The 20,095-nt window shown below is 40.0% G+C and overlaps 1 protein-coding gene and 1 pseudogene across 3 annotated transcripts in view; one reads left to right on the plus strand and one right to left on the minus strand.

Moving 5' to 3' along the window:
- The window catches only part of LOC103674277, a 131,693-nt pseudogene that overhangs the window by 88,239 nt on the left and 23,359 nt on the right, over nt 1–20,095 (minus strand).
- FHIT (fragile histidine triad diadenosine triphosphatase) overlaps nt 19,399–20,095 on the plus strand; it is a 1,380,201-nt gene continuing 1,379,504 nt past the window's right edge. For all 3 annotated transcript variants that reach the window (XM_040628600.1, XM_040628602.1, XM_040628603.1), the window contains exon 1: nt 19,399–19,862. The gene's annotated coding sequence lies outside the window, so the exon portion shown is untranslated. The remainder of the gene's footprint in view (nt 19,863–20,095) is intronic.

Here is a 20,095-nt window from a genome sequence, read left to right on the forward strand (position 1 = left end):
GCTGGGGAAGAAACAAGTGGACTAAGATTGCTAAGAAGGAAAATGTAGACTCCATCCTACACTGGTAGAACTGACCTGGGTCTATTGACTTTTCCGACACCGCCTTCATCTGCAGGCAGGGGAACCCTGCCTGGGACTTTGGTAATGGGTCTCTTAGCCACAAATTTAGTGCATAAAGGCATCCAGTGGGAGGTAAGATCTATTTTTGTGGTGCTAAAGCATTTGCATTAGTGCGCCCTAATTGTGTTTGCAGTCAAATTGAAGACTATTACCAGAGTGGGAAATCAGCTGAACGATCATAAATAATTGGTCCAATGAGTGGCAGAGCTGCCCAGTCAACATCATTTTTGTGTTCAGTGGTGTTTAGGCAATGCCCACTGGGTGCCTGGCATAAATGAAGCAAAGGCCGCGATTCCTAGAGAATTACCAGGCCTGATTTCCTCTGGGCTCCACAGTACTTTGCTCTGGGAGCTCCTAATCCTTTTGTGCCACTGCTACTTGCAAAAATAACCTTCCCCACTCCTGGTCTACTTCCTGCTTCCAGCTTTCCTCATCTGAGAAGGGTAATCCCCCCTGCCAGCTAAAGCTCAGGGTGCAGGGCTGGAATAAGAGGAACTTGAGGTCATTGCTGGGTTGTCACAGTCTTTACGCTTTGACCCTGAGTCTCTGTCAGGGCTTCTGAACCATGGCATGGTACTGTCTTTAGCTTTTGGGTGCTGGACAGACTTCCAATGTAAACCAGAGCCTGAAATCCAGCAGTCATCCTCTCTGTCCCTCTTTCCTTCACGCCTCATATCCAACCCGGCAGTGGGTCTTGTTGCTCTGACCTTCCAAACAGTTTCCAAATCTGGCTGTTTCTCTCCATCACCAGGGTTAGTCTCCTCTCTTTTGCCTGGACTGCTGGAATAACCTCTGCTTTCACACTTACCCTCTTACATAGTGGCCAGAATGATCTTTAAGAAGCCAGACAAATTATCTATCTATCTGTCTATCCATCTATAGATTTCATTACTCTTTGTGCTTTAAAAACACCTTGAATAAAATCTAGGCTCATTATATTGGCCTAAAGTTCTTTTGGACAGACTCTGACTCCTGGCTACAGCATCTCCACGACCTAGTCTCAAATGTTTATTGCTGTACTGCGAATGAGCCAAGCGCATTCCACCTCAGACCTTTATGTGGGCAATCCCCTCTGCCTAGAATGCTCTTTTCTCAGCTTGTATGGCTGGTCCACACTACCACTGAAGTCTCTGTTGACGTCACCTCCTCAGAAAGCCCTTTTTATTTTTTTTCCTCTTTTTAAAAAATTTAAATTCAGTTAATTAACATATACTGTATTATTGGTTTCAGAAGTAGAATTTAGTGATTCATCAGTCTTGTATAATACCCAGTGCTCATTACATCACATGCCCTCCTTAATGCCCATCACCCAGTTACCCCATCCCCTAACCCCCTCCCCTCCAGCAACCCTCAGTTCGTTTCCGAGGGTTAAGAGTCCCTAATGGTTTATCTCCCTCTCTGATTTCACCTTGATTAATTTGTTTCCTCTCTTCCCCTATGATCCTCTGTTTTGTTTCTTAAATTCCACATGAGTGATATCGTATGATAATTGCCTTTCTCTGATTGACTTATTTTGCTTAGCATAATACCCTTTAGTTCCATCCACATTATTGCAAATGGCAAGAATTCATTTTTTGATGGCTGAGTAATATTCCATTACACACACACACACACACACACACACACACACACTTCATCTTCTTTATTCATCTGTTGATGGACATCTGGTCTCTTTTCATAGTTTGGCTATTGCTGCTATAAACATTGGAATGTGGGTACCCCTTTGGATCACTACATTTGTATTTTTGGGGTAAATCCCTGGTAGTGCAATTGCTTGGTCATAAGGTAGCTCTATTTTCAACTTTTTGAAGAACCTCCATACTGATTTTCCAGAATGGCTGCACCAGCTTGCTTTCGCAAGAAAGCCCTTAAAAAAAAAACAAAACAAAACAACCTAACCCATGCTATCTAAATAACATTTACATGCTGTGTCCTTACTCTGCTTTCATTTCTTCATAGTGTTTCATTGCTACCCAAGGTGTATTATATGCAGGTTTCTCCCACTACCTGAAAGTGGGGTGTTCCTATGACACCTTTCATAAACCTCAGTGGTATAAAGTGGAGAAGCAATTACCATCAGTTTGTATGGAAAAATTTAGGGGTGCTCCCAGACCCAAAAATAGCCTCTGTTAGGCTTTTCTAATACCATAAGACACATTTTGCTAATGGATGCACAGAATAAATGGAGATAAAGCACAGATGCTCATAGGCACAGTCCCAAGCTCTGGCGGCGTGACCTTGAGATGTTGAGTGTAGTTCCTGGGGAGGGAGCTCTCTGGGCCACTCTCGCTGTGAGGGTATGCACTGTTTCTATAAGAGCTCTCATTCTCCCTGCAGTACAAATGCTGAACACTAGTTTTGCTTTTTTGTCTTTTTTTGTTAAAGTGAAAATCCTCTTCAGATTTCTTTTGGTTGGCGAGAACAGGTACTAGAGTAGGTCTTTAGTAAAGGCGAGGTGGTAATGTGAACTTCTGCAAAGCGGGGAATATCGGTGTTTATTTATTGTCTGTCTCCCTGGCTAGAATGTAATTACCACCAAGGCAGGGACTTGGTTTTGTTCCACTGTATCCCTGCCACCTAGAATGGGGCTTCGAATATTGTGGGCACTCAAAAATATATCTACTGAAAGCATGAATGAACAAATAATTACTATGATACAGTTGCCATGTCAATCACAGGCTGCTTGTGTCAGGTTTTACTTCCCCAAAATGATCACTACAGCCTTCCACCCCAAATGATCTTTGTACACTGGGACTTTGACACTTCTCCACTGAGTGGTAGGGTTTATGCTCCCCCTTCCTGAAATCTGGTCAAGTTTACAACTGCTGTAGAAGTAATACTATAGGGCCTTTGAGGCTAGGTCATAAAAAGGTGATGAAGCTTCCATCTAGTTTTCTTTGGGTCACTCTCTCTTAGAACCCCAGCATGGTACAGTTAGGAGGCTCAAACAACCATGTGGAGAAGACACAGCTAGGTGTTCTGGTTAACAACCTCAACTGAGGGTCCAGCTGGTAACTAGCATCAAATGTCAGACACGTGGGTCAAGAAGCCTTAGAGTTAGCTCCAGCGTTCAGTCATTGAGTCACCACCAACCTTTGAACCTTCCCATATGAGGCCCCTGACATTGTGGGGCAGAGACAAACCATCCTGATTATGCCATTTCTGAGTTCCTGCGACACAGAAATCATGTGAGACGATTAATTGCTGTTTTATGTCACTACGTTTTTGGTTTATTACGCAAAAATACGCAGCCAGAAAAAAAAAAATGAACAGATAGCTACCCAGCCCCTTTCTACTTTTCCTTTGAGGTTAAGATGGTAGACATTGGAAGAACCATCTGGGACTCAGAGATAGAAGCTATCATTTGATTATAGCAAAATAATGAGATGAAAGGAGCCTGGGTCCCTGACATCATAGAGCTGTCATATCAGTTCTGAGTGGAGAGAAATGTAATTCTGTCTTGTTTACACCTTTGTTATGTTTCAGTCTTTGTTACTCACTGCAGCAGCTAAAACCTAGATCCTGTCTCATGCAAGAATCACCACCACCATTTTGTTAAGTGCTTACTGTGTGGTGGACACTGTGCTGTCCCTGTTATCTCACTTGATCTACAACTGTATGGAGGTGGTAGTTTCATTATTTCTCTTTTGCTAAAGAGTCAATGGAGCTCAGAGAAGTTCAGTAGCTAGCCAAGGTTTCAGAACTAAACAGAACAGGGATTGGACTGAAAGGCAAATCAAAGGGGCTTCAGAGCCTGAGCTCTTTTATTTTATTCTTCTGTCTCACCTGAATTCAGCTCAAGCTTTCTCTCGGAGAAGTGGGGAGTAAGCCCCTGAAGAGAAGAGGCAAAGGAATGAACTGTCTGCAATAGTCACTTTGGCAGAAAAAGGACAGCATATATGCACTATCGTGTTGTGAATATCCATGCCTTCTTCCAACCAGAACAACAAAATATGTAAATATACAAATAATCTGCCTCAATATAAATATCTCTGCCTTTCTTTACCACACGCTGTGGTTAGTATTTTGCATATATGCAAATGTGGAATACATAGATAGATAGTTCTACATGTGTGCAGACATGCACATTCCTGCTTACCTCCTCTTATGGTGTTGCCCATTGCATCTTGGTATGCTGTAACTCAGTAGCTGCTTATAATCCGAAATCTAAAAATAAATCAACAAAACCCTCTTATAATGCTTGTTTTAAGTGATGAAGCACAAATGAAATAGTACGAACTCTTTTCGAAAAAGGAAGCCCAAAGAATTCTATTCGTACCTGGGAAATATTACACGAAATACCATCTACGTTGTTGGGAGAGAGCCACATGATCTCTGTCCTCACAACAATCCTAAGGGTAAGAACTACTATCCTAGTACAGATTAGCGAGCAGAGGCATAGAAAGGTCAAATGTTTTTCTAAAGGTCACACAGGTAGCAGTGTTGTTTGCTTGCAACAGGATGATGAGGAATACATTTATTTGCTTTTCAGTATGAATGAATTTGTTGTATTAATTCATATTTTATGTATTGATTTGCAAGAGGAAAACATTGGAGGTGATGTCTTAATTACAGCAAGATACAAGGTCAAGGATGTTCTTGCCATTTCTTTTTAAAGGTGGTAAAAACTGCCTATGATTTAGTTAAGTGAAATCTACATGGTAATGCTAACTCTCTTCCAATGTTTGAAAGTTGCAAATTATATGGAAGTAGTACAAGGAGTATCAAAGTGAATTATGAAATGATATAAAATAAAGAAAAACCAGTCGTGCTCTGGAAGGGAAATTCTTATTTGCTGTCCCTAATTAAGTAGTCTTTGAAGCAAGAGCTAAGAGAGTTGGTGGTTGAGGGGATGTCAAATGGAACTCGACTCTGTAATAAATGAGAAAAGTTTGCAAGATCCAGTCCCTCCTCGGATGAGCTGGGGATTCTCTCCTTGGCTTGCTTGCCTCTTCTTTCTCAGTTTTTGTGGTTCTATCCAGAGACATAATGTTTCACATGAACTTTTGCTTACATTTGGCAAGAATGCAAGATTTTCATTCCTTCCTTTTTAATAAGGGGATTGTGGAAGAGCACCCCCAGATTTTCCGTGTCATTCTCCCCAGGCATACAGTGTATTCCAGAGATTCACAAATTCCTTCTATTTTTCACTGAGCCCTGGGATAAAAAGAATATGAGTCGGCTTTATAAAACCTGGGATGTGTATGTGTGTGTGCGTTTGTGTGTGCGTATTTATGAGATTATCTCAATAACAGGCTAAATAGGTCCCAGATATCATTGCCTGTATGCTCAGTTTAAATGGACTGATTTTCTTTATTACATCTTCTGTATCTTCGCTCAGGCTGCTGTAACAAAGTACCATAAAGAGGGTGGTTTATAAATAACAGAAATTTATATCACACAGTTCTGGATACTAGAAGCCCATGATCAGGGTGCCAACATGGTTGGGTTCTGGTGAGGCTTTCTTCTGGGTTGCAGACTGTCAACTTCTTGTATCCCCCCAGACAGAAAGAGAGGACTAGAGAGGTCTCTGGAGTCCCTTATATGAGGGACCTATTTGCATTCATGAAGCCTTCACCTTCATGACCTAATTACCTCCCAATAGCTCCACTTCCGAGTAACATTGGGAGTTAGGATTTCAACATATAAATTTTGGGGAGACACAAATATTTAGTCCATTGCATTCTGTTCTTCCTTGGTTCTAACTTGTGTCCAAGCATTAATGGGACCAATCAATTGTTTATAGAACAATAAAGAACAGTTATAGACCTGGTGCGAAAGGTAGAATTTTCTTGAACGGACTACTGCATCATATAATTTGCGAAATATCATATAAAAATTTGAATTTCACTAACTCTGGGCTTTAAATCAAGGTCAGCTATAGTCCAAAGTAAAAAGGAAAGCTAGCAGAAAATTGCTGGCTCCAAATTGCTTAAAGTACTGAAATGATTTTGGAGAAAAATATCTTGCTAAACCTTTCTATAGTTAAAAAATTTTAGGCCCACACTTTCCAAAGTTTGTTCTATAAGAGAAAATAAGTTACAGGTTTAGAACTCTACAATTTGGAGTCATTTGGGATTTATGGGCTTCTAAAGCATGTAAGGTTATTAAAGTGCACTTACAAGCAATACACGTCCTTAAAGAAGTATCAAGCACTAAAGTCATTCACCACACTTCTCAAATAAATCCTTATCTTCAATGTTTATATCTTATGACCTTTTAGTAGGTCCCCACCAGGAGGTGTCCAAACTACTTTGCCAGCTTTTCCAGTTTCCTTTCTACCTTTCTAGTTTGCAATATGTTTATTGAACATTGACTATGTACTACATGTAACAAGAGGCTTTAAATATTAAGACATGACTCCTGTCCTCAAGGAATATTCATCTCTTTAGATGACCAAATTAATCAATTCTGGTTATATTAGTTATTGAAGCAAATTGCTTCAAAATTGAGCAGCTTAAAATAATAAGCATTTATTTTCTCACAGGTTTTGTGGGTTAGGAGTCCAGGCATAGCTTATCAGGGTGGTTTGGCTCAGAGTGCCTCATGAGTTTATAGTCAAGAGCTAGCTCGGGCTGCAGTCAACTGAAGGCTTGACTGGGGCTGGAGGATCTGCCTGTAATCTCTCTTGTGTGGCCATTGTCAGACCTCAGTTCCTTGTTGGCTATTGGTTGGATGCCTCAGTTTCTCAACATATGGACTTCTACATAGGCTGTCTGAGTGCCCTTACAACATGGCAGCTGGCTTCTTCCAGAGTGCTCATCTCTGATGTGGTGTACCATCATTTCCACAGTATTTTACATGAGGTAGATTCCTGACCAACCTATACATGAGGAAGGGCAGTACTCAAGGCTGTGGATAGCAGGAGGTAAGGATTATTGGGGACCATCTAAGAGGTTAGCTACCAAAGAGGTTTTTCCAAATATGTTTTCTCTTGAATAGTGACCATTGTCATCACCCAATTTCTTGTGTAAAAACTTTGGACTCATTATCTAGATGCTCTCTCTTATTTACTAATACTATCTTATCAATCCCATAAATCACGGAAGTATAGAACCAACTGTCTTAATATCCTTTGCATCTTTCATTCTTATTGTTATTGCTTTAGTTCTGGACCTTAGCGTCCATTGCAAGGGCATTTTCAATGATTGCCTCTTATTTTATTTGTCTTTGAAGTAGGTTGAATTGTATGGAATTGTCATTTTTGGAGTCAATTTGGAGTCAATTTGGAGTCATTTTGGAGTCAATACACTACCAAGTCAATACACTTCTGGTAGTGTATTAGTAAACTTGGGCTACCATAACAAAAATACCATTGACTGGGTGGCTTAAACCACAGAGATTGATTTTCCGCAGTTCTGGTAGCTAGAAGTCCATGATCAAAGTGCTAGAATGGTTAGATTCTGATAAAGGTCTCTTCCTGGCTTATAGATGGCTACCATCTCACTATGCTCACATGACCCTGTCTTTGGGCTCATGTGGAGTGAGAGAAAGAGAGAGAGGGAGAGAGAGAGAGAGGGAACTGGTATTTCTTCCTCTTCTAAAAAAGGTACTGATCCCATCAGGATAGCCCCACCTTCCTGACTTCATCTAAATTTAATTATCTCTCAAAGGTGTGGTTTCTAAATATCATTGCATTGAGTGTTAGGGCTTTAACACATGAATTTCGATGACAAGATTCAGTGCATAGCAGACAATTTCAGATGATTCAATCTAATACTTGTTTGCAAGAGTAGTACATGTTCATGATAGTATATCAAAAATACAGAAAGAAAGAAAGATGAGAATAAAAATCACTAACATTTCCACCACTTGGGAATAGGCAACAATTACATTTTTATGTATTTCCCAGCTTTTAAATGTATATACCTTTGTGAAGACTAAGCTCATACCGTATGTTTGATTTTGTGTTGTGCTTCTTCATTTAACATTATTCCTTGGACAATTTTCCATGTCATTGAATATTTTTAGAAACATTTTAAATGGCAGTGGCATATTTCACTTATTTAATCTTTTTTTTTTTTTTTTTGCTGAACATTAAAATTCTAATTTTTCAGAAATAAGGCTGTAGGAAGGAATATCACTAAGTAAATACTTGTCTACACCTCTATTCTGTTACTGTAGATTCCTAGAAATAGGATAACTGGGTCAAAGGACATGAACTCCTTGTATTGAACTTTCAAACGCTCTTACTTGATTTACATATTGCAAATAGCTTTGGGGAAATTTATCCATTTATTATACCATGGGGATGTGTATTACTACTTCTACTACTACTACTACTACTACTACTACTACTACTTTAATTTAGTGATTTGACAGGCTAGAAAAAATTATCTAATTGTTAACAGTGACTTCCTCACTCATCTCCTTCTTGCAGTTATATCCAGCTCCAATTAAGCCTCCATAGTGCTTCTAGAGAGATTTTTCTCTAAAATTCAAAATTGATTATATCACTTGTGTGCTGAAGCCAATCATTTGCTCCCCATTGCTTAACAGGTCAAGTCCTACATGTAAGAGAATGTTTTATCAGCACTTTCCTAATATGGCTTTTGCCTACATTTCCAGTCTCATTTTGTTACTTCCCCCCCATATTCTCCTCTCCAGTAAAACATGAAACTGTTTACAGTTCTCTAAAATGCCTTGTTTTACAATTCTTTTCCTTTTCATATGTGTTCTCTCTGTCTCGAATGCCTTTCCCTCTTGGTTGGCAGCACTCACAAAGCCTGTTTAGAGGGAGGGCAGGAGATGGATGGGGTGTTCTATTCCTAAAAATGGGAGTGCTATTGTGAGCAGTGCTATACTGGGTCTTCTTACACTGTCCCCATGGAGTTGTGTTCCAGTCCTTCACTTGGCAACTACACTTCTGCTCTCTGTAAAACTCTTTATACCATGATGTGCCTTCTGAAGAAATTATTTCTTCCAAGTAGCTCCCATACAATTTTTTGTTGATTCTCCCTGGCTGCAGTGGTGTTAATGCTGCCCTTCATAATGCCAAAAGATACCTTTCAGTTCCAATTTGCCTGATTCTGTCTCCTTAAACACTTCTTGAAGGCACTCTGAACTTCTGTAAAACTTGCAATTTAGTGTCTAGCATGGTGCTGTCACTTTGTTATGCATTGTTAAGCATTGCGTGTCAAAAATGCTTTGAGGACACAAAATAAATTGCTGGTACTCAAAATAATGGCAGAAAGAGAAACAAAAACATGTACAGTTGACCCTTGAACAACGTAAATTTGAACTGCATGGGTCCACTTACACACAGATTTTTTTTTTCTTAGATAAATACAGTACATTATTATAAATGTATTTTCTCTTCCTTATGGTTTTCTTGATAACATTACCTTTTCTCTACCTTAGTTTATTGTAGGACTACAGTACCTGAAACATGGAACATACGAAATATGTGTTAATTGTTTTGTTATTGGTAAGGCTTCCAGTCAACAGTAGGCTATTAGTAATTAAGTTTTGGGGGAGTCAAATTTACTCAGATTTTTTGACTGCACAGGGGGTTGGTGCTCTTAACCCCTGCATCGTTCAAGGGTCAACAGTTTTATTGAACACTTTCAACTCAGAGGTGAATGATAGTGTGCAATAATGGGGGACTCACATTCATTGGCTGAGATTTCTGCTATGTTAATGCTTACTAGCTATATGTCTACAAAAACACCCAAGACATGAGAAAATGTTTATTTGCTTATAGTACACTTTATTATATTTTCATTATAAATGTATTTACATATTTTTAAAGACATTATTTAAAGATATTATAGGGAAAATAGTTTTTTTTTAAAAAGAATTAGAGTTGAATGCAATGTTGTTCAATATGGTGTAACATAAACCAAGTTGCTTTTGTATTTATTTATTTATTTATTTATTTATTTTTTTTTTAAAGATTTTATTTATTTATTCGACAGAGATAGAGACAGCCAGCGAGAGAGGGAACACAAGCAGGGGGAGTGGGAGAGGAAGAAGCAGGCTCATAGCGGAGGAGCCTGATGTGGGGCTCGATCCCATAACGCCGGGATCACGCCCTGAGCCGAAGGCAGACGCTTAACCGCTGTGCCACCCAGGCGCCCCTGCTTTTGTATTTAAAATGGTGCAAGTATTATCCCCTCGAGGAAATCTTTTCTGACACTTCCCATCCTCTGTGCCTCCTTTTATATGATTGATTTGTATTGATTTGTGATTTGTTGAAAGGTTGAGATGATTTATGATAAATTACAAATATCATCATCATGACCGCACTTTGATTGAATCAAGGAATCATAGAGTTGGATGGCATCTCAGATGTCATTTCATCTAACTTCTCACTCAGTGGAAGTGGTGTTGCTGGTAGAGGGTCACATTATGTCTGCTAGGATGGCTTTCCTTGTTAGAAAAGTTATCCGTCACACTGTATAGAAAATTTCTCTGAGTGACAAGCACTTGTTGGTCTGAGTTTTAACTCTATGGAATGAATCCAACCCCTTTTTCACAAAATAGACCTTCCCATGGTTGAGCCCAGCAGTCATATCCTCACTTCTCTTTTCTAGGCTAAGCATCTCCAAGTCCTCAAATGACCGGATCGTGCTGTGTGCACAGTTTTGATGCCGGTCGAGTAGAGGCTGGTGTGACTCTGCTTCTGAGAATCTCCAAGTTACAAGTGAATGGAAGACTATTATCCCTTTTGTTTCACTTTCTTATTCTGGGTAGTTTAAGAGTGTATCTGTTAGCTGAACTTTATGAATTAGCTGTGACTCCTTTGGCTGCAAGTAACAAAACCCTAATTCAAACGAACTTAAATAAGAAAAGGCTCATTGAACTGAGGGGTGGCTTTAGGTAAAATTGGATTCTGTGATGCAGTGCCAGCTGGGACTTTTTCTTCTTTTCATCCCTTAGCTCCGCTTGCCCGTTTGACTTAATTCCTAAGTGGGCAGGGTAGCCAGCAGCCCCACATTGCTACCATTATAGCTTGTTATCATAGACAAGGAGGGACCACCTCCTTTGGTCTCTCTCACTGAACACCAGAAAAGAATGGCTTAGCTTGGGTCATGTGCCCATCCCTGAACCAATCATGTGGCCAAATAGCTTGGAGTGCTCTGATCCAGCTTGTTTTCTGTGAATGACATTCTGCTCTCCCCAAACACCACCCCCAACTCCCACGACCTTCACCTTGCCCTTTGGTGGAAGGAATAAATGTGATCAGCTCCATCTGAGCTATTCAAATTGAGAAGGATTACTGTGGAATGGGTTCAGGGTTGGCTACCCAAAGGAGGTGATGCTGGGAAGATAAACATATGTCTACCAGGTTACCTAATAGGCTATTCTAAAAAGACCGTGGTCCAGACATTCAAAGTCCAAAATGCAGAAATGTTATGACTGGACAAAACCAGATACAGTGGTCAGATGGAACACCTTTTTATAATATGTAGGTCATTTCCAACTTAAAGTTTCCCCCAAGGTGCCTTACACAGTATCAGGACTCAAAACACATTTTACCATAATATTGAAAAGCTGCCTACAATGTGCTTAAGTTAATATTTTGAAAAAGCCACTTTTCCTCAGGAGCACAGTCTATTGGGTTATAGTCATAATGCTCACTTGCTTACATGACCGAGTTATACTTCATTGTTTGAGGCAAGGTCATACATTCTGTTCCATTTCTAAATCTATTCCGATTTGAGAGATTCCCTGTTGTGAGACTCTTCTTTATGATATTTAAAAACTACATGGAGAGATGGAGGCTGAGCTAGATTAAAGTTGTACAAATCTGATTAACATCATCTGCTCTGTTTCAAAGGTCAGGTGCACTCAACGAATTTACTTTGAAATTATTTTGTTTATTTTGTGGGCATATACATCATGAGCTTTCTAAAGGTCAAAAGTAGAGTTTGTTCTTGGATTCTAAAGCAATCTGATTTCCATTTACAGTATGCTTTGGTGACCCTAAATGCAGAAGCCGGCCCAGTTAAGTCATACTTCCAGTTTGTGTTTGGTTTAATTTTCTCATGAAGAAAATCCCTGCTAGATTAAGGAAGTGCTGAAATATCATTTCCCCTAAATTACTTTTATTTCCAACTAGATTCATAGGAGAACACTACTCATAAATGACACCTGAACTGTGAACGTTGGTTTCATGTCCGTTCTGTTTTCAGAGATGTGAAAGCATCTTTGTCAGCTAGTTTCTTAGCTGGAAACTAGAGCAAAGGTCAGAAAAGTTGGGACTCCTGGGTTTTATTAAAATTTACCTGTTAGGTGTCCCGAAGCTTTATTAATTGATGTGTGTAAAGTCACCGTGTGTTTCATAGAGAAGAGGCTCCAACAAATTATACAGTCTTATTTACTATTCAAAAAATCAAGGATCTAGTTATATATGGAATATTTTTTCATTAATTATTTTAAATGATTATTTTTCCCCTTACCATATGTACTTTACCAAGATAAAAAGAAAATCTCTCAGAGTATTTTGTATTCATGTTCATTAACATTCTGGTGGAATAATAAACCTCAGAACGATTCATGTATGAATCAGTGAGGCATGGCTAATTACAGTTTTCAGCCACATAGCCAATAACATTCACCACAGAACACGGCATCTGTTAAATACATCTCTCTGAATTTTTGTTGGGGGAGAGTGGTAGATAGTAGGGAGGTTGCAAATTACAGTTTTAGAATGTCTAAATATTTTAGGGGCTTGTGCATTATAAATCTCTTTCAGGCAAGTATTTATCACAAGCATGACATCCTGTTATCAAAACAGACAAAAACCTCACAGATTCGCCTTAAAAACAAAATGAAACAAAACAGAAACAAACACAAGTCCAGAGAATGGACCATGTTCTATAAGGAAACAGAAGAAACTTTTTGGAACATTAGGGAATATGATTTACCATAAATTTTAAAAATACATTTTATCCTGAATTTTAAGAAATGGATTTTCCTACTCCTACAAAGTCATCTGGATACGATGACTCTCTCCAGTCCACAAACATATTTAAAAAATGAAAATCTGAAAAGCCTACAGAGGACACAGTAAAAGTTGAATGTCGTGACTAAAACACTCAAATTCAGAAAGCAATTTTGTAATGCATATTCAAAATCTTTTCTATTACTTTTTTTGCTTATTTTCCCATAATACTATCCATATTGTTGAATACCCAAAGATAACAAGAATAAAAGCCTTAGAACCCACATTTATTTTATTTTTTTTGATTTAAACTAGTGTTATTTCAATGACATATCCAATATATGGTAAAAAAAAATGTTCAGAAGTTCAGAATTGTATAAAGTAGAATAAAAGATACTCCTACTGCACATCCCATCTGATTTCCCCAACCACTCTTCACAACCATTTTGATGCTCCCAGTTTTCTACCACAGGTGAAAATACAGGTTTGCAATCTCTTATTTGCAATGTTGAAATCCAAAAAGGGTTGAAAACCAAAAGGCTGGCCTGATAGGGACTATTTATAGTGTTTATTTATCCCATATATGTTTTGTTGCAGAAATACCAATGTTTGATGACAGATTGCTGTCCCAAGACTGCTCTAAGCATGTCACATACTAGATGGTATAGACATATATAGCTTTTTCTAAAAACAGGAAGATTAAATTCCAAAATACACCTGTCCCCAAAGTTTTGGATGAGGTATTATAGACCTTGATAATTATATGTATAACACAGTCCTTTAATGATTACACAAATAGATCACACTATATACAGAGTCTGGCAAGTACATTTATGGAATTGTTTAACATTGTCCCTTCAGATTTACTGTGGCCTGCATGCTCTGGCCTCTGGTTACCTTTGACCTCATTTTGCATGGCTTTTCCTCTTATTCATTCTCCTCCAGGCACATGGACTTTCTTGCTACTCTTTCACCATGCTAAGCCTGTTCCCTCTCTCTGGAACATGCTTCCATAGATTTCCTCACTTCATTGAGGCCCCCTCACTTCACTGAAATCTTTGTTCAAATGACACCTCTTCAAAGAGGACTTCCCAACCACCCTAGCCAACAGAAGACCACCCATCAACTTCTGGCCATGCACTCTGCATTTTTTTATAGCATTTGTCATCATCCTATGATAGATTATAAATTTGTATATCAATGAGTGGTCTTTCTTCTCTCCTAGAAGTTCTATGAGGATAGGAATTTTTTTTTAAAAGATTTATTTATTTATTTGAGAGAGAGTGTGTGAGCTTGTGGGAAGGGGCAGAGGGAGAGAATCACAGGTAGACTCCCCACTGAGCGTGGAGCCTGAGGTAGGGCTTGATTTCATGACCCATGAGATCATGACTTGAGTGGAAACCAAGGGTCAGATGCTTAACTGGCTGAGCCATCCAGGCACCCCCAGGGGAGGGATTTTTTATGACTTATTTACTGTTGCATCCTCTAGAACCTAGAACAATGCCAGGCCATACAGTAGGTGCTCAATAAATAATTGTTGAATGCATTTTTCTGTTTGCATCAACATCAAGCAATTCATTTAATTGTGACAAGGCTCTCAATTGCCCTTAAGCAAACTAAGAAGCGTGCTTGTGAAAGCATCCTGAGCTGGCTCTTAGGACTCCTCCAACCTTTTCCCCACTGCTCTACTTCCACTGTAGGTTGTGGACCGATACATCGACCCTCTCTGAGCTCTGGCACTCATCACATGCTTTTGTTTCTGCCTAGAACTCTCTTTTTCTCTTTTGTTTCTGCCTAGAGCAGAATCAGCTCTTCTGGTATCAAGTTCGAAGGCATCATGTAGATGTGTTCACCTGTTTACTTGTTTATGGTTTCTATTACCATATCATATCAGGGACTGTATCTGATTCATCAGTGAATCCCAGCCCAGTGCACGGTGGCTGGCCAGGAGTAACCCTTGATACATGAAAAACTGAGCTGAAGTGAAGTTGCATCCCATTCTGCACTAAGTCCTCTACTAAAGGAATATACTTTTTAATTTTTAGGAAATGCTTTTAAAGGGTTTTTTTTTTTTTTCCCCAGGAAGGATGAAATGTCTTTAAAGCTGCAGTGAAACCAGGGCAATGTGTGTAGAGGCATAATTTCTCGAAAGAGAGTGATGAAAAATCATAGCTTATCTTTGAGCTACCCTAGTGAGATCACAGCTTGGACACTGAGCTTAGTTTTATGCACCGTATGTTCTAGGTAACTGGAAGATGATTGCAAAAGATGGCAGTAAGAAGGATTAAGTGTGATTATTTATGAGGCATAGTTAAAAGGAGACAGCATGCATATGTTCACTAACTATAGGGAATAGACCGATCTCTAAATATCTGATGAACAAATCCACCCAAGGAATATATTTAACACAGAACAACAAAGGGATAAGTAAGAGGAAAGAGTAAAAAAAGGGGAAAAATTTGGAGAATTTTCAGCATATCATGAGATGGTTCTTATTAACAACCAGATTTCTCTAATAACAGCCAAAAAGCTGAATGATTATGGGCTGAGAAATTTGTGAAGGAAACGTGAGCATCTGGGTACAGCTGAGTTTCCCAACCTTTTTATGCTTTGTATTTACAGAAACAATGCATCATTTTTTTCTAATACAATGTTTTCCTATTAGTGATGATTTTTACCAGTTAAATAAATATCCCCAAGTTCTGAAATATAACCTGTAACATTCAGCTGAGATGAATTATGCAGGGAGTTGATCTCTTTGACCTCGAATGCCTTTTTGGTTTTGAAATTCTATTTCCATGGTAAAGATTTTCCTGGAGGTCCTGTGTGCCTGAACAGGATGCTGTTGGGAATGTGTGACTTAAGTAGAAGATCAATAGACCACTTATGTGACCACCAAGCCTGTCCACACTATTAGAATAGTCTCAAGCTTTGTGATAATGGGAGGTTTTTGCAGGGTCGCTTTTGTCTGTTTGCTTCATAGCTTACCTGAATGTGATGAGTAGTACAATGTCAGGCCCTTCTAGTACTTACCCTATTTGCTTTGTATTTATTTATTGCATGTCTACAACTGAGTAAGATATAAACAAAGTTCTTGCCTTCATGGAGCTTACATTTTATTTGGAGGAAATAGATGATAAACAGAAAGACAAACAAATGGTGACTAACTTCAAGTAAAGCTATTTGCTCTGAAAAAATGCTTTAATGGCACAACCCATAGAGGTCTTGCACAGAACTGTCTTCTAGGTCTAAAAACCACAATCTGTGCACTTAATGATAATTTCTTAAACATCTGAGGCCCTTTATTTGTGTTTCTTCAATATCATGAAATGGATAACATATTGTCTTCAGCAATATTTCTTTGAATTCCCTTTTCTCTCTTTTTTTAAATGGTATTACCTATTTTTTTTAAAGATTTTATTTATTTATTTATTTGACAGAGAGAGAGACAGCCAGCGAGAGAGGGAACACAAGGAGGGGGAGTGGGAGAGGAACAAGCAGGCTCCCAGCAGAGCAGGGGGCCCCTGATGCGGGGCTCAATCCCAGGACCCTGGGATCACGTCGTGAGCCAAAGGCAGACGCTTAACGACTGAGCCACCCAGGCGCCCCTTTTCTCTTTTTCTTGATGTCCTTCCTCCCCTCTCTACTAAACCCCAGTCCCACTGGAGCCTCTCCTGAGGTCTACAAAGAGTTCCCAGTGTGAGAAGCTTTTGCTGCTGTAGATTTTGTTTTGTTTGTGTGTGTTAGTGAGAATTTAGAAAGTACTATCTGCCCTAATTTTTCACATGATGAAGTATACAAGGTGACAGATTGCTTTTTGTTTTGTTTTGGTGTTAAGTTTTGAATTATTCTTATTCTGCTAGTCTTAGCAATAAGCTTATGGTGACCCAAAGCCACCTGGAGCAGATATTCTTGGCGCCCTGCCAGTACACCTATTCCCTCACCACGTCAGGATAGCAGCCTGACTTCCAGTGGCAGCACCTATCTCTGGCTTTCTCTGGACACTGAGACAACTCTGCCTGCTCATAGAGCATGCCTAGAGAGCCAGGACTTAAGTGCCCTGGAAGACGGCCCCATCACTGACTGATGGGAGTTAATATTTAACAACCTGGTTCTTTTGTCCCTTTGGTGGGATACTCAGTCTATGGCATATGTTCTACATTGTTTCCTAGAGTTCCTCAGGAGGATTAAGCTCAATCACCCCTTGTAGTAACATGCTTTTTTGTCTGTCTTCCCTTCCCTATTTCACTTTCCTATTCTACTGGTGTTTCCTGCAATTACTGACTTGCTCTTGAATACCTGTCTCAGGGTAAAGTCCTGGGAGAACTGAAAGATACCATCTCCTGGTGATTATTAATCAAGTTGCACATCAGATACTCATCCTGCACTGATTGTCTTGGCACTTGGATATCCTGGGTCCAAGGCAAGTGCCATGTGTTAATGCTTCTTATGTATGTATATATGTCTGTCTGTATGTATTGCTGAAGGTCATGGCTGACCTTGAGCCCAGTGAACAGCATCACCCACAGTTGAAGTAATACATGTATGTTCACACTAGGCTGTCTAACAATGGTTTAATAATCATTAGATACCACTGTTTAGATCCTGAGTATATTCAGGACATTTACCTTTTGAAGATGTAATGATCATAGGTTGATACTGTCTCAGAAGAGTCTAGTTGTTGAGCTTTCCATTTTCATATGGTTCAATGATTCCTTCCACATTCAGTCTGGCTGCTGACACATGTGTTGAAATCTCTTATGCCACTCAGCCTGGGAAAAGCTGGTACTGCTGAGCTGAATCTGTGCTCATAAAAGCTAGAAAGAACTGTTGTGTTATAGGAAACAACCCCAAACTGACAGATTAGGCTAGGAAGCCTGAGCAGGAGTTTTAATTTCTATGCACAAAATTAGTCTGTATACAAATTGATCACATTTCTATTTCATTTGTGATTGTTTTCAATTTCACCTAGTTATTTACAATTCTCTAGTATTCTATGCAGCCATGGTGTCTGTGTGATGACCTGTAAATTGACCATAATCCAGAGTGACATTCTCTGAGAGCCAAGCTTCCTAGGACATCAGTATTTCACACCAGGACATTTTGTAGGACATCTCGCTACTCTCCACGGGGTTCAAACATCAGAAAGCATGAGAGATCTAAGACTTGGTGTAATCACCTGCATGTAATGAAGCAGGCCAAAGAAAAAAGTGATGGGGAAAAAAAAAGGGAAATTGGGATGCCTGGGTGGCTCAGTCGGTTGAGTGTCCGACTCTTGATTTCAGTTCTGGTCATGATCGCAAGGTTGTGAGATCAGCCCTGCATCGAGTTCTGTGCTGGGCATGAAGCCTGCTAAAGATTCTCTCTCCCTCTCCCCTGCTTTCTCTCTCTCTCTAAAAAAGAGAGAGAAAGAAAAGAAGAAAAAGGGAAATGGTGTCAGGGTAACTAGGGAAATATCGAAGTGTTTGTCCAAGTGTAATTGCTCTTTGTTTCTCCTTAATTGTAAAAGATGGCTGGCAAATATATCTTGTTCCTTGGCACTAGGATTGGTAGGAAAGAGAAGGGAAGCAGGCAGCTCTGAAGGGAGGTTGCTATAAGAAGCATGGTGTGTAGTACCGAGAGGCTAGGATTCTAGTCCCTGCTCATGAGCTGCATGATCTTGTGCAATTATTTCGCGGCTCTGCAATTTGCAATTGCATTTATTGCAAAATTAAGTTTACTCCTCTAGACCAGAAACATCTTGAAGTTAGGAATTGCATCTGAATCAGTGATTTCTTTCTCTAGCATCCTAGACTATATTGAGAATGATTTTGAATTTGAAAAGGGAGCAAGCACAAGGATCCCATGGTCATCAGAGATGGATTTAATTGATCTGCACCGAAGAAAGGGAGACTAGAAAGTAAAGGCTACTCTAGATTTCATTCAATTATTTAAAGCATATTTACTGAGTGCCTACTAATATATAGATATATATATATATAGATAGATATAGATCTATCCCAAATATACTTCCAGGTGCTACAAATATTGCAGTCAGCAGAACAAAAATCTTCATCTGCATAGATCTTTCATTCTGGAGGATAAGACGGTAAAAAAAGATAGATAAATGAATTACATACAGTGTTTGGTAAGGAAAAGTGCTAAGGAGAAAAATAGCACAACAATGGTAGAAAGTAAGGGACAGGGGAGTTTGCGGTGCAATTTTAGTTAGGTTTCCAGGAAAGGCCGATTGTAGTCGTAAAATGGATCAAGTAAAGGTCTGCGAGCCCGTGTTATGAGAGAAACATAAAGAAAAGAAGGCTTAAGGATTCAAGAAGGATTCAGAGTGAGTGAGGAAGTGAAAGAAAATCCAGCCCCTGAAGAGTAGTGCGGCATGGGGCGGGGGGTAAGTTAAAGACGTTTGGGAGGAAATAAGGAGGAAAAAAGGCAGCATAGCCGAAGAATTTTATTTCTTTTGCCATTTGGAAAAAAAGAAACATTGTGAAGTTTATGACAAAAATCCCTTTCCAAAGGGACTCTCACCTCAGCTGCTCTCCTGAGAGAAACAATGTTTCTCATCCCAGACTCGGAGTTATTGTCATTATAGCTTCTGATTGGCCCGGTGTTGGCGCATACTTTATGCCTATTGGCCCTCGCTTTTGTCCTCAGGCCAGCGGCCATCTTAGATCCCGCCCCCGCCGCGGCGCCATCTGGGAATTGTAGTACCCTCTCCGCTCCGTCCCGTCGCGGGAGTTTTGCCCTCCTGTTCCCGGTCCCTCAGGCGGCCACCCCAGTGGGCACACGCCCAGGCGCCGCTTCTGCCCCGCGCTCCCTTCCTCTGCCTTTCACTTCCCAGCTGGCAAGATCTTGGAAGGTAGGGGCAGGGGGCAAGCCCCAGTTGAGGAGTGTTTCTGGGTTGCGGGTCTTGGTTTCCATGCGCGTCTGGTTCATATACCCGCAGTCCACTGCGGCGGGGTCTGGCTTGCACACCTCCTTTGGGTGGGGGGCGGTGGAGTGGTGGTGTGTCTGTCCCGAGGACCCTCCTACCCCCTGAACCCACAGGACCCATTCTGACCACCAGCCCTAACCCTAACCCACCCCTCATAC

Source organism: Ursus maritimus, unplaced genomic scaffold (assembly GCF_017311325.1).
Source record: "Ursus maritimus isolate PB19 unplaced genomic scaffold, ASM1731132v1 scaffold_14, whole genome shotgun sequence".
In the NCBI taxonomy this organism is placed as follows: domain Eukaryota; kingdom Metazoa; phylum Chordata; class Mammalia; order Carnivora; family Ursidae; genus Ursus; species Ursus maritimus.